We start from the raw sequence: 11,616 nt of genomic DNA, 5'->3' as shown, positions 1-11,616 counted from the left end.
TTTTGCTTCTATCTAATGATATTTTCCGCTAGTACAATCTCTCCTAGTTTGATAAATTAAAAATCAACCAGAATTTTAATTGCAAATTCTCTAATGTCAAGCAAGTTTGAGAACTTGTGATCCAGTCTAGCACTTTAATTCCACAGATTCAATAATTCACGCACAAGAGAAATGACTTGCCCAAAGGCACATAGTTAGTGACAAAAATAGATATTGGATAAATCTTTTCTGCTTATCTCTTTCTTCTTTATTCCGACTCTCAAGGATTCAAACCACTTTTTTTTTAAAGTTCTCAAAATTTACTTTATTATGGGGGGAATATCTACCCAAAAATCTGTTTGTTGAGTAAGGCGGAGGTCCCCTGGCACCCAGCTCCCTTTCTATCTCCAAACAAGCCCATTTTTCTAATCACTATCTTTTTAAAAAAGAGAGAAAGTTACTAAACTACTTGAAAATAAAAAGAAAAGGAAATTTTTACCTCGTCTTCTTCCAGACATGGTAATAAGCTGGAGACTGTGGATGTTTTCCAGCTCCCAAATAGGTGTTCCTTGAAAAATTCCACTGAAGAATTGGAAAGGGGAGAGGGGGAAGCCAACATATAAAAATTAAATGATTTCTGATCTTTAAATATTCTGAATTTCTGACTTCTTTTAAAACACTGGAAGGTATTGCTACACTAAGCCCATATTCTTGAATAACAATAATGAAATCTACATAGCATGAATCCCTTTATACAAACTAGTTTCCTGTTCACCCCAAATCTCTCCACCCTTTCACCAACACATGTCAGCTTTCATTTATCATCTAATTCGATCTGCATTTTTTTTAAAGATTTTATTTATTTATTTGACAGAGAGAGACACAGCGAGAGAGGGAACACAAGCAGGGGAAGTGGGAGAGGGAGAAGCAGGCTCCCCACAGGAGCAGGGAGCCCGATGCGGGACTCGATCCCAGGACCCTGGGATCATGACCTGAGCCGAAGGCAGTCGCCCAACCAACTGAGCCACCCAGGCGCCCTCGATCTGCATTTTTATTTTATCATAGCTAAATATTTCTGTCCCCATGCCACCATCAAAAATGAGAACAATAATGAGATGTAATGAATTCAAGGAAAAAAATTAGAAGAATCACATTTATTTTGAGGAAATGAAGAATATTCCTATATGTTTTAAAATGCACACGATGTGTATCTGTGGGAAAACAACTTAAGATGGATTTCTTTCATACTCCAGTCCATGGCCTTCTTTGAGTTTGTGATTTCTGTTTTATAGTCATGACTACTAACTCACTTCATAGATAGTAACTGAAACCCACTAGCTTCCTGTTTGTTTTTTCTTCTGAAGAATATTTATTACTAAGACTGCTAACCCATAGTAGACATATGTGTCATGCCTAATGTCTCAGAAATTTCCTTGGTCACCACTAGCCCACCTCATAAACACACACAAACATCCATAAACTGCATGTTCAATAAAATACCTCTAAGCTGTCCTTTGCAGAGAAGTAGTCATTCTTGCGGACATTCCTGGGTACTTAGCCCAAGAGCACTGCAATGTGGATTAGCTTCTGAGCCATGAAGTAGTCTGGCTTTTCACTAAAACAACCAGACGTGCTCTCTTTCAGATGTTTGGTTTTTAAAAGATTTTTAATTTTATATTTGTAAAATTCAATTTCTAAATTTTTTTGTTTGGCCAGATAATAATGAGAATAGAAGAGACAGCCAGAGAGAAACGGAGAGGTAAGATGAGACCATGTGGGCCCTTAAGAAAAGGTATTAGTATTCCCTAAATCTGCCTCTCTGGTTAGGTGATTGTTTTCTTTCTGAATATAAGTATTAGCCCAAATTAGATTATGTTGTTATAATCAAAAGAGCCTCATTTACTTTTTTTACATCTTAGGGAACTGTCTTATGCCAAGCAACTCCTCCTACTCAGTGGCCCCTTGTTCCAGTTTTCTGTAGCAGGTCCTATGACCAGAAATCCACAGGAGTGGGCTTCATGAGTCCTTTAATGATAGCAGTGTTAAAATATAACCCAATAAATGAGCAAAACAAGCCAAAGTAACCCAGAAATGATTTAATAAATTTCTTAAATACAAAAGGTTTTTTCTTAATTGACCCAGTGCTACTGGTCAATTTTAACCAAGTAGTGAGAACACAGTGTTGGCATTTAAAGAATGGTTAAAGAACTTTTTGGGGGGACTCATCCCAATTCTAAATCTAGGTTAATATCATCCATGGTGATTTTCAGATGTATTTTGATAGTTTATGCTGTGTTTGCCCAGTTTGGTCACGAGCTAAATATTTTACTAGTTTTATTTTATTTTTTTAATTTTACTAGTTTTATGTACACATCTCCAGAATTCTAGGATTTGTGTGTCAACTTGTTGAGAGAAAATCACTTACAGTTTCATCAGTTACTTTGGATATTGAGGCATGTAAGTACACCAGATTTGTGATTATCTAGAAAGACCTTGAGGTTTATCTTCCAAGGATTTCTGCCAAAACTTAAAGTGTGTTTCATATTATTGTAAATACTTAAGAACTTTCTCTGGAATTGGACCTTCATTTACACCAACATATCTGTAACTCTGGGCAATCTATGACTCTAGGAAACTTAGGGCAGGTTAAAAAAAAAAGAAATTAATCTCCATTTACTCAACTCACAAGTCTGATTTGAGTTTGAGTATTTTACTTCCTTAAAGAAAGATTTGTCTTTATCTTGTTTGGTGTTTCCTTATGATTAAGTTCAATTTATGTTGTTATCTTCTAATATCAGTTAAGAAACTACTGGTAATACCATGATCCCTGAAGGGTCTGACAAGTTGTTTCTTACAAATCTCCTTAACTCCAAAAATTCCATGATATCAATATAGTTTAAATTCTCTTCAACACATTTTCACCTCCTGTCCAGCTGACTGCACAAAAAATAAGCAAATTGCCTATATTTTGCTTGTAATTCCTGCATACACTCTAAAGGTATGGTCAAGAGTATAAAAACTATAACATTGGTTATTTCCTTTGTCATGTTATGACATGAACCCGACTTGGAAAACTCACAGCAATACTTGCCTGATGAATGTGGACACTAGGCATACTAATGTGCTTTTGAAACATGAATAAACCTATGAAAGCTTCTTTGGTCTCTTTCATCACATCTTTTCATCATCTCTTTTCATCCCCATCATCTCTTTGATCAAGCCTGTCAGCTTTTTACTAGCAAATATTTATTTCATTATCCTCTTCTTAAAATATTGCTAAAATTTTCATTCTGCACAGGGAGTCAGTTGATCTGCCTTAGAATATTTCTTTGCAGCATCTAGCTCCTCTTACTTCCCACAAGCTTTTGTGGACCAGTTTCTTGCATCCTGAAATTCTTATTTGCCACAGTATAATGTCACTACCTAACCTCACCCAAAATAGAAGCAACAGACAAAAGTGATACCTCATATGCTGGCAATTTCCTATAACCTATACAAAGCCAGATGATAAAATCCTAAGCAACCTAAAATAAACAAATAATTAATACAATTTTGCCCACAAACCCAACTTGATTCATGACTAAAGTGACAGCAGAAACACTATTTTAAAACTAGCTCAACTGGTATGTTGCTATGTGTGATCTAGGAATTCTGATTTCTCTGTATTTTCTCTGGCTCATGACATGGCTCTCTCCACAACTGTGTAATAATGTAGAAATTTATCTTCTATGTTGGATCCTTACTTAATCTTTACTATTTTTCCTGTCTCTAGCTTAAATCATAATGTTTAGTTTTCATTTTGTGAGTTTCTTTACTATTTTATCTTTTGGTCTTTACTATTCCTTGGGTTCTCCTAACCACTGGGCCCAGCTCAAGGGGCATAGTTTATAATTCCTATAATCCACAGGCATTTCTTGAGGCTCTGTGGAGAAGACTTGGGAATGGACTTTAAGATTCTAAAGAGCAAAGATGAGGTAAATGTCAATTGACTTTTCTGTTTTTAAGGTACCCCAAATCTGCAGGGTTCCTGGGCTGATAAAAAGTGATCTGATTTATCACCTCTAAGGCTAATTTTGTCAGCCATGGAACAGATATCTGACCAGTTTCCTGGTAGGGCTTTATAGGCATTGATCCACAAATGAAGTATAATCCTTGTTCATTAATGATGAACTTGCTATGCCTTAGTAAATGAGACTATTCTCATATATGGGACTCCAGAAAATGCAAGAAATTTGGTTGTATAATCAGTTTGTTCAGTTATACCCTAAGAAAAGGAAGACCATTTTTATTGTACCTATACAAATAACTACATTGTTATTAATATGGCTGAGAGAGAGAGAGAAAAAAAAAAGAGAAAAGAGTAAAATAACTTATTGCTGAATTCTGAAGGACAGGGAGAACAAGAAAGCATTTAAAGAATGTTCTACTAATTTAATGATTAAAGAATATTAAGAATAAAGCGAAAGCATGTTCAACCTAGGTTGTATCTTTCTTCATCACTTACAGATGATTTTCTCAGGTTTCAGTGTTTATATGTCACCTTAGAGGTTTAAGCTTCTGAGAAGTTTTCACCTTCTAGACTGGGTTGAGCCTCCATCATGTGTACTTTTATTGCACTGCTTACCCCTGATTAGGTCCATTAGAACATTATTTTTAATAACAAAAATTGAAAATAACTTAAGTGACTAATGGAAGAGGATGTGTATTTCATTTCAGGCAATAAAATGTAGTAATTTTTAAAGATTTTATTTATTTATTTTAGAGAGCAAGAGAGAGCAGGGGGAGGAGCAGAGGGAGAGGGAGAGAATCAAGCAGACTCTGCGCTGAGCGAGGAACCTGACACTGGACTCGATCTCACGACCCTGAGATCATGACCTGAGCCAAAATCAAAAGTTGGACACTTATCCCACTGAACCACCCAGGCGCCCCTAAAATATAGTAATTAAAAATGATGATTTCAGTATATTCAATGGTGTGAAAATATGTTCATAAAAAATAGATTACATAGAGAAATTACATAAGGAAAAATAGATTATAAGAATATGGTATGCATAGCATGGTCACAGTTTTATAAATATCCATGTGTATACATAGGCATCAAAATCTGTTTTAAAGGCTCTAAACATTACTAACAGGTTATCACTTAATGACAAGACTATTGTTTTTATTTTTATTTACTGTCTAATTTGTATAATTGTCTAATTTTTATGAGATTTATTTATTGTCTAATTTGCACAGATTTATTTTTTCAAAAAGGGGCACAATAAAGGTTATTAAAGTAAATATTTCCTGAAAACAGATTGGTAATTTCAACAACAAAACATGATGACATTCAATAAAAACACACCAAGATGCTCTGCTACCTATCACTCTCTCAGTGTAGCACAGTCTTAAAATCTTTTTTTCTGTTCAAGATAATGCAGTATCTTTTGCTTCCCCCTTTCTTCTAGGAAAGGCTAGATTAAAGGTAATCCTCATAAACAGACATTTTAAATTGAACCCACACATTCTCAAAATATTAATGAATTCCACACTCCCATTTCTAAAGACCAGACATATTTTTTGTGTGAACACTTCACATTAGTGTTTTGAATTCTCTCTGGTGGGATGCTGAACTCCGAGCACAACCCAACTTTACCTGGTTAATTTTTCTGCAACTTCAGTTTATGTACCACAAACAAGAAATTGGAAACAAGTTGGTTCATAGATTTTCTTAATTGAGTCTTAGGCATTCCATGTAATAATCAGATTTGTTCACACAATTTTATCTTGTCCAATTATAAAGAGCCATTTAGATACAAATCTGAGATAAAAAAAATGCATCCTTACAAGGCTTGGGACTCCACATTTAGACTAATACAAAAGATAGAGAAGCCACAGTTTGAAAAAGAAACTGGTATTTTCATATAAGTACTAATACTTCCCCCCCCCAAAAAAATAATCTATTTTGAAGGGAGTCAGGATATATATAACTAGATTGTTACTATTCTTGTGGTTTAAAGATTGTTTAACTCTTAGGTACACATAATTAATTTGATCTTTTAAAGTTACATGTTTTTCCTTTCTTTCTCAAAGATTTTATTAAAGGTCTTTACAGATTAAAATCCAGTCTCCGGATCCAGCTGCCAAAGAGACCCTGTTACGCAGGCGGCTCTGGCTTCCCACCTTTCTGTTCGAGATGGGGGTGGTGGGCAGTATCTCATCTTCGGGTTCCACAATGCTCCCATGATCCGGCAGGGGGCCTCTTAGGGCCAGTCTTACCACTTGGGTCCCAGGGAAGCATGACCTTCACTTTGATGCCCAGCACACCCTGTCTGAGCAGAACATGGCGCACAGCAGTGTCCGCGTGGTAGTTAACAGGGTCCCCACTGTGAATCATCAGGCCCTCCACAGACTTCACGGATTTAGCCCCCTGTCCCCGGAGTTTCCCAGATACCACGCCCTGGCAGCCTTCCGCCCCACTCTCCGTGATGACCCGCAGCCCGCCGGAGCGGGCCCTCCGCACAGCAAGGCCTGCTAGGAGTTTGTAACGCAGAGATTCTGCCCGGGCAATAGCACACACACCTCTTGTGGCCGCCTTTTCGGCACGGAGCTACACTGCCCTCGGGGAAACCAAACCTCTTCTGAACCACAGCAGTCAATTCTCGGACCCGCCGGCCCTTCTCGCCAAGAACATTCTGCGTCTGGTGGCCAAGATGATGATCTCTGTCCCGGTTGGTGTAACTCCGACCTCAGCCCCGGAGTAGCCATCTTCAGCCAGCTCCCGAGTGAAGAACTCATTCAGTTCAGCTCTGAAGACGCCATCAGCAACAAACTTCCTCTTCTTGGAAATTTGCACCGCCATTCTGCCGCCACGCGCCCCGGAAAGAAAAAACAGGCTAAAGTTACTTTTTTATAATGTAAAATGTAGTCTTAGATTCTAAGTGATGCTACTAATCATGGATGCAAATGACTTGAATCTCTAAGCAGTCCCCTCTTCTCCCTACACAGATAGCCCATGGTACTCAGGGCATCCTTTTGCTGATCCTTTATATCTCTAGGCCCAATAGGTAGAGAGATGGAAAATAAAAGGAAATTGCTGTTTAATTTTCTTGTTGTTCCCATGTTCTCCTTCTTTCTACAACCTCCATGTTTTCATGCCGTGGCTCATTCTTTATATCCACCTCTGCAAATAACTCACCTTTAATGCAACTTACTTCTGGGTGTATTTTTTCCAATATCATTTTTGTTCCTTATCTGCACACATTCACCAGAGGTGTGTATATTGACCAAAGGTGTGTATATTCATGCAGGAATGGAAAAGGAAAAATGTGTGGCTCAAAAAGATTTTATTTGATTTAAGTTTACTTTTTGACTTTGCTTTTCATATAAAGTTAGATGATACCTATGTGAACTTCGCAAGGCTGCCTTCATTCAAAAAACACATTAAATGCATTTTCTCAGACAGGTCTTTTCTGACTATCCAAATGAAAAGTAGTCACTCTATTATAATTATCTGTGTAATATTTATTACTATATGACATGTTTTCTTATTTATCCATTTATTGTTTCTTGTTTATCTCCTTCCAACAAATGATAAGCTTCATGGTGGCAGAGACTGTATTTATCTTATTTACTACCTAAAAATGAGTTGGGATATAGTAGGTGCTCAATAAATTCTGAAGGTTAAATGAATGAATGAATGGATGGATATGTGTACAAACCTTCCTACCTGAGAATAGCAGTCACTTAGCTAATAGAATAGTGTTCAATGAATATAGCACATAAAGTTAAATAATCCTAAATCTGTACCCAAACCTGCCCTACAAATGCGGACTCAGTCAAAACAGGAGAAAAGATATGATTAAATATTTTTGATAACTTATGGTCCAAAAAACAAAAGTTCATCATAACACATAATACAGTAGATATATTCACCAACAGCATGTAAAATCTTGGTTCCAAATACAAAATTCTATAAAATAACAACCAAATGTGACTTGAGTAAGCTATTAGGTTAAAATGCATTGTTGCACTCCCGCTAAGTCATCAACAAACCTGAAGAAGGTCCACAGCTCATAGCAGAACTTATGTTAAGAGGCAATGATTAAATAAAACAGAATCATGGGTCTTAATTCTGATTCATAGAAAGTGATTAACTATGCACCTAGACTATGAATACAGAATTTTTTAAAAATAAAGCCATCCTTGACATGCATGAAATATTAGTCTCCATGCCTAAATAGTTTAATAACAAAAACTTGATTGTATTTATTATTTGATAGCAATACAGCATATCTATTAAAAGCTATTGGATTTCCTATAAATGTAGCTCTGCAGAGTGATCCAAGTAATAAGCAACACAGTCAGTAACTGCCAGTTATTTAGTGTCACACTGCATTTCAACAAAAGCCATTATATCCTGTGTGACAGGAAAATGGGTGGAGGACCTTATAAATCAAACTTCCAGAAATCCTTGTTTACAAAGCTGACTTTTTGTATTACTGTGTGGCTGTCCAAAAGTTTTCCAGCAAGTCATGGCTTTTTTCTAGAAAATTTATCTTTATAAAACACATTGATAAGTCTTTCCATTTTTATAAACAAAACATCTAAAACATACACACACACACACACACACAGCATGAGAGACTCTTATCCAATTAAATGTTCTGGAATACAGAAAAAAATATATTAAGTGACAAATATTTTATAGTGGTTTATAATGCCTTGCATGTAGTAGGTGCTTTGTAAGTATTTGTTAAACCACTGAATCAAGAAATTAAAGCAAATCTTCTCATATACTCTCTGCTAATTTCTGAAGACTTCTTGTAAGTTTCTGAATAATAAATATCTTTTTTTAACAGATGTGACAGGTCCTACTGATAAACAGATTATTGAGATGTATAATCAGGTTAAATTGTAGTTGCAAACTAAATTTAAATAAAGAAAGCCTCTCTCTGTCACCAGATTTCTGCCCCGACCCTCTGACCTGCTATGTTCTTCTATTGGTAATTTAGCTTTTTATCAGCATCCTCAAAATAAAACAAAAGCACATATTTTTATTCTCTTTGTCCACCCCCAGATTTTTCACAATTGAAACAGTAGCCCCAGATTCCTATTCCTGCATGTGAATATTTCATGACCGCGCGTGTTCAGCTGCTTAGAAAACGTACTCATTTTTTTCTCCAGTATTTTGTGCTATGAGAGAGCAGGTTGTGGGGCCGTTAGGTAGCACCGATCGCTCTCACTTCCCTTGATTTGTCTGCTAACCAACCAGATTTCCCCCTAACATGTCCCCTCCCTTACTCTCTATGTCCCCAACCCTTTCCCTACTCCAGCACTTAAAAGAAGGCCTCTCAGTTTGTGTTGAGAAATGAGCCGAAAATAAAAATCTGAATTTAAAAACAAGAGGGATTCAGCTGAGATTCTGTGATCCTTCCCTATGTGAATCTTGATAGACCAGATCACTTTTGAGCAGCAGAATCTCAAGGGTGGCTTATTCAATAGCAGAACAATCTAATATCCTTATTCCCTTTATTTGTAAGTTTCAAATTTTCTTTTAAAGCATTCTCCTCTTGTATTTTCCTCTTCAACTTTATCACTGTATTTTTGACATAAGGGAAAGACTACAGAAGGACATTTTTGCAGTAATAGCAATCATAGTATTGGTCATAATTGTTTTCATATTTTGAAACTATTTAATTCTTCTAGAGTCTCTTTGGATTAATGGTGTCATTCAGTGGAATGTATCAGTTAATTCCATATGTTGGCCACAATTTTCTCCCTGACTTCCTAGAGAAGTGACTTTAAACAACCTTTAAAACATGGGGAAATAAGATTCATTAATAATTTTTAATTATCTTCATATTAATTCATGCTTACGTGATATCAAACAGATGCATTTTTAAGGGTGATTCCAGTGCCTTTTTGCAAGAAGTTTTCTTTCCTAAAATTAGAACCAGAGCTGCACACAAACGTAACACAGGAAAGTTTATTTCAAATATATTATTTTCACAAGATTGAGGAGTGTATATGGTCTGAACCTCCAGTGTTAAACAAGACTGAATATTGAGTTTGGTTTCAAAACATTTTTATTTTATAGAAACAATATTTCAGAGTTTTGGACAAGGGTCCTTCTAGTCTCTATATTTTTATCTAACTGGAATATGCCTTCTGGTGCTTTGAGCACAACCAAAGTCCCTGGGAACTTCTGAGGAAATGCTATCAGTCTCGAGGTACGGGCCAATATGATAATCAAAGTCCTAATCTACTTGAAATTACCTGAGAGGGCTATAGCTCATCAGCGAAAATCAAACTCTGTATAAGAGCCCCCTGCTTCAAGGTTATGGCCCTGACTTTGATTCATCCGCATAAATTAACTCTGAGGCATGGAAAGCCTAAAATTAGAGGGACCTATTAGAAAATTCATTACCCCAAAGCACCACCACCAATAATTGGGAGCCTAGGGCTTGAGAGCAGGCGTAAAGGGAGGCCTTGCCTCCTATAGTCAGGTGGCCCCACAGATAATTCATTGCACCAGCCTTTGTGGAAGAAATGCTTACTTAAGTAAGAGCACAAAGTTGTGAGAGGTCAGTTCACCTAGCAAGTTAGGCAGCCAGACTAATAAAATGAAACACTGGAGATGGTGGTTGGTTATTCTCCATTTGCTACCCATCCCCAGATCCATTCTTTGCCCTTTTCCACTTTTCTGTGTGTCCCAGGGGAGACTGACCCCTATGGATGGCACTACCTATGTCCCCTTGCCCTCCAGAGGATTAGGCCAATAGGAGCCTCAGGCAGGATGTTGGAGAAAGCACAAGAAAGGAGAAGGTAGATGTCTCCTGCTGCCCTTCCTGGCTATCTCTCATCCTAGGCTCTCTCCTCACCCCCACTCCACACTACTGGCCGCCTCCTACAAAGACAGCTTCTATTGGACACCCACTCCCTTCCAAGACTCTTGAAAATGTCATCTCCTGGTAATGCCATCTCCTTCCTTTGTACCTGGAGGCCTAAGAGTGGGAATAGTCCATGGTTCCACATTCCTTGCTGGTTCCCCCAGCCATAACTGCATCTCTGTAAACAGCCCCTCTAATGAATTGTATTTGAACTCCAGCTGGCTCTAACTTCTATTATCTGCTGACAGAGTGGGAGATAAATACATGCATACATATACATACATACATACATATATTTATATATGTGACCAGAGAGGCCTCATTCCTAGTGAGAGACCCTTGATTTCTACAGAAAATAACCAGCCTACAGAAACTTCCCTTGAAGGAAGTAAGAAATCGAAGTAAGGGAGAGGAAAGGAGAAAGAGGCAATTTCTTCTTTGCCTTAGTACAATTTTTTTTTTTTTAGTTCTTGATGTCTGATATATGTTTAAATAATAGATTCTACTTCAAATAAGGTAAAGTTAGATACTTTTTCTCATCAAAGAAATTCTAATTCTCAAATCACTTATATTTTTAAGGTCTAAACTAAGATTCATTAATATAGCAAATTAAGAACCAAGGCAAACTATAATAAATTCTTTTCCAAATCAAAAGTTAGTAACCTGCCCAAAATATGACTATTTAAAAGCTTTCTAACTATTTAGGTAAAAATATGTTCTGATGCTTCAACCATCTGTGTTACCTAAAAGAATAATATGTCTT

The 11,616-nt window shown here is 36.8% G+C and overlaps 1 pseudogene; it reads right to left on the bottom strand.

Annotated features, from left to right (window-relative positions):
- Positions 1-4,905: 4,905 nt before the first annotated feature.
- On the bottom strand, positions 4,906-6,849 carry LOC123835584 (small ribosomal subunit protein uS3-like; annotated as a pseudogene).
- Positions 6,850-11,616: the final 4,767 nt, after the last annotated feature.

The sequence above is a fragment of the Mirounga angustirostris genome, unplaced genomic scaffold (assembly GCF_029215605.1).
Source record: "Mirounga angustirostris isolate CCGP_5_RB_7025 unplaced genomic scaffold, mMirAng1.0.hap1 SCAF_7, whole genome shotgun sequence".
Lineage (NCBI taxonomy): Eukaryota > Metazoa > Chordata > Mammalia > Carnivora > Phocidae > Mirounga > Mirounga angustirostris.
The sequence above is the reverse complement of the archived record's forward strand: the minus strand, read 5'-3'. Positions and strand labels throughout refer to the sequence as shown.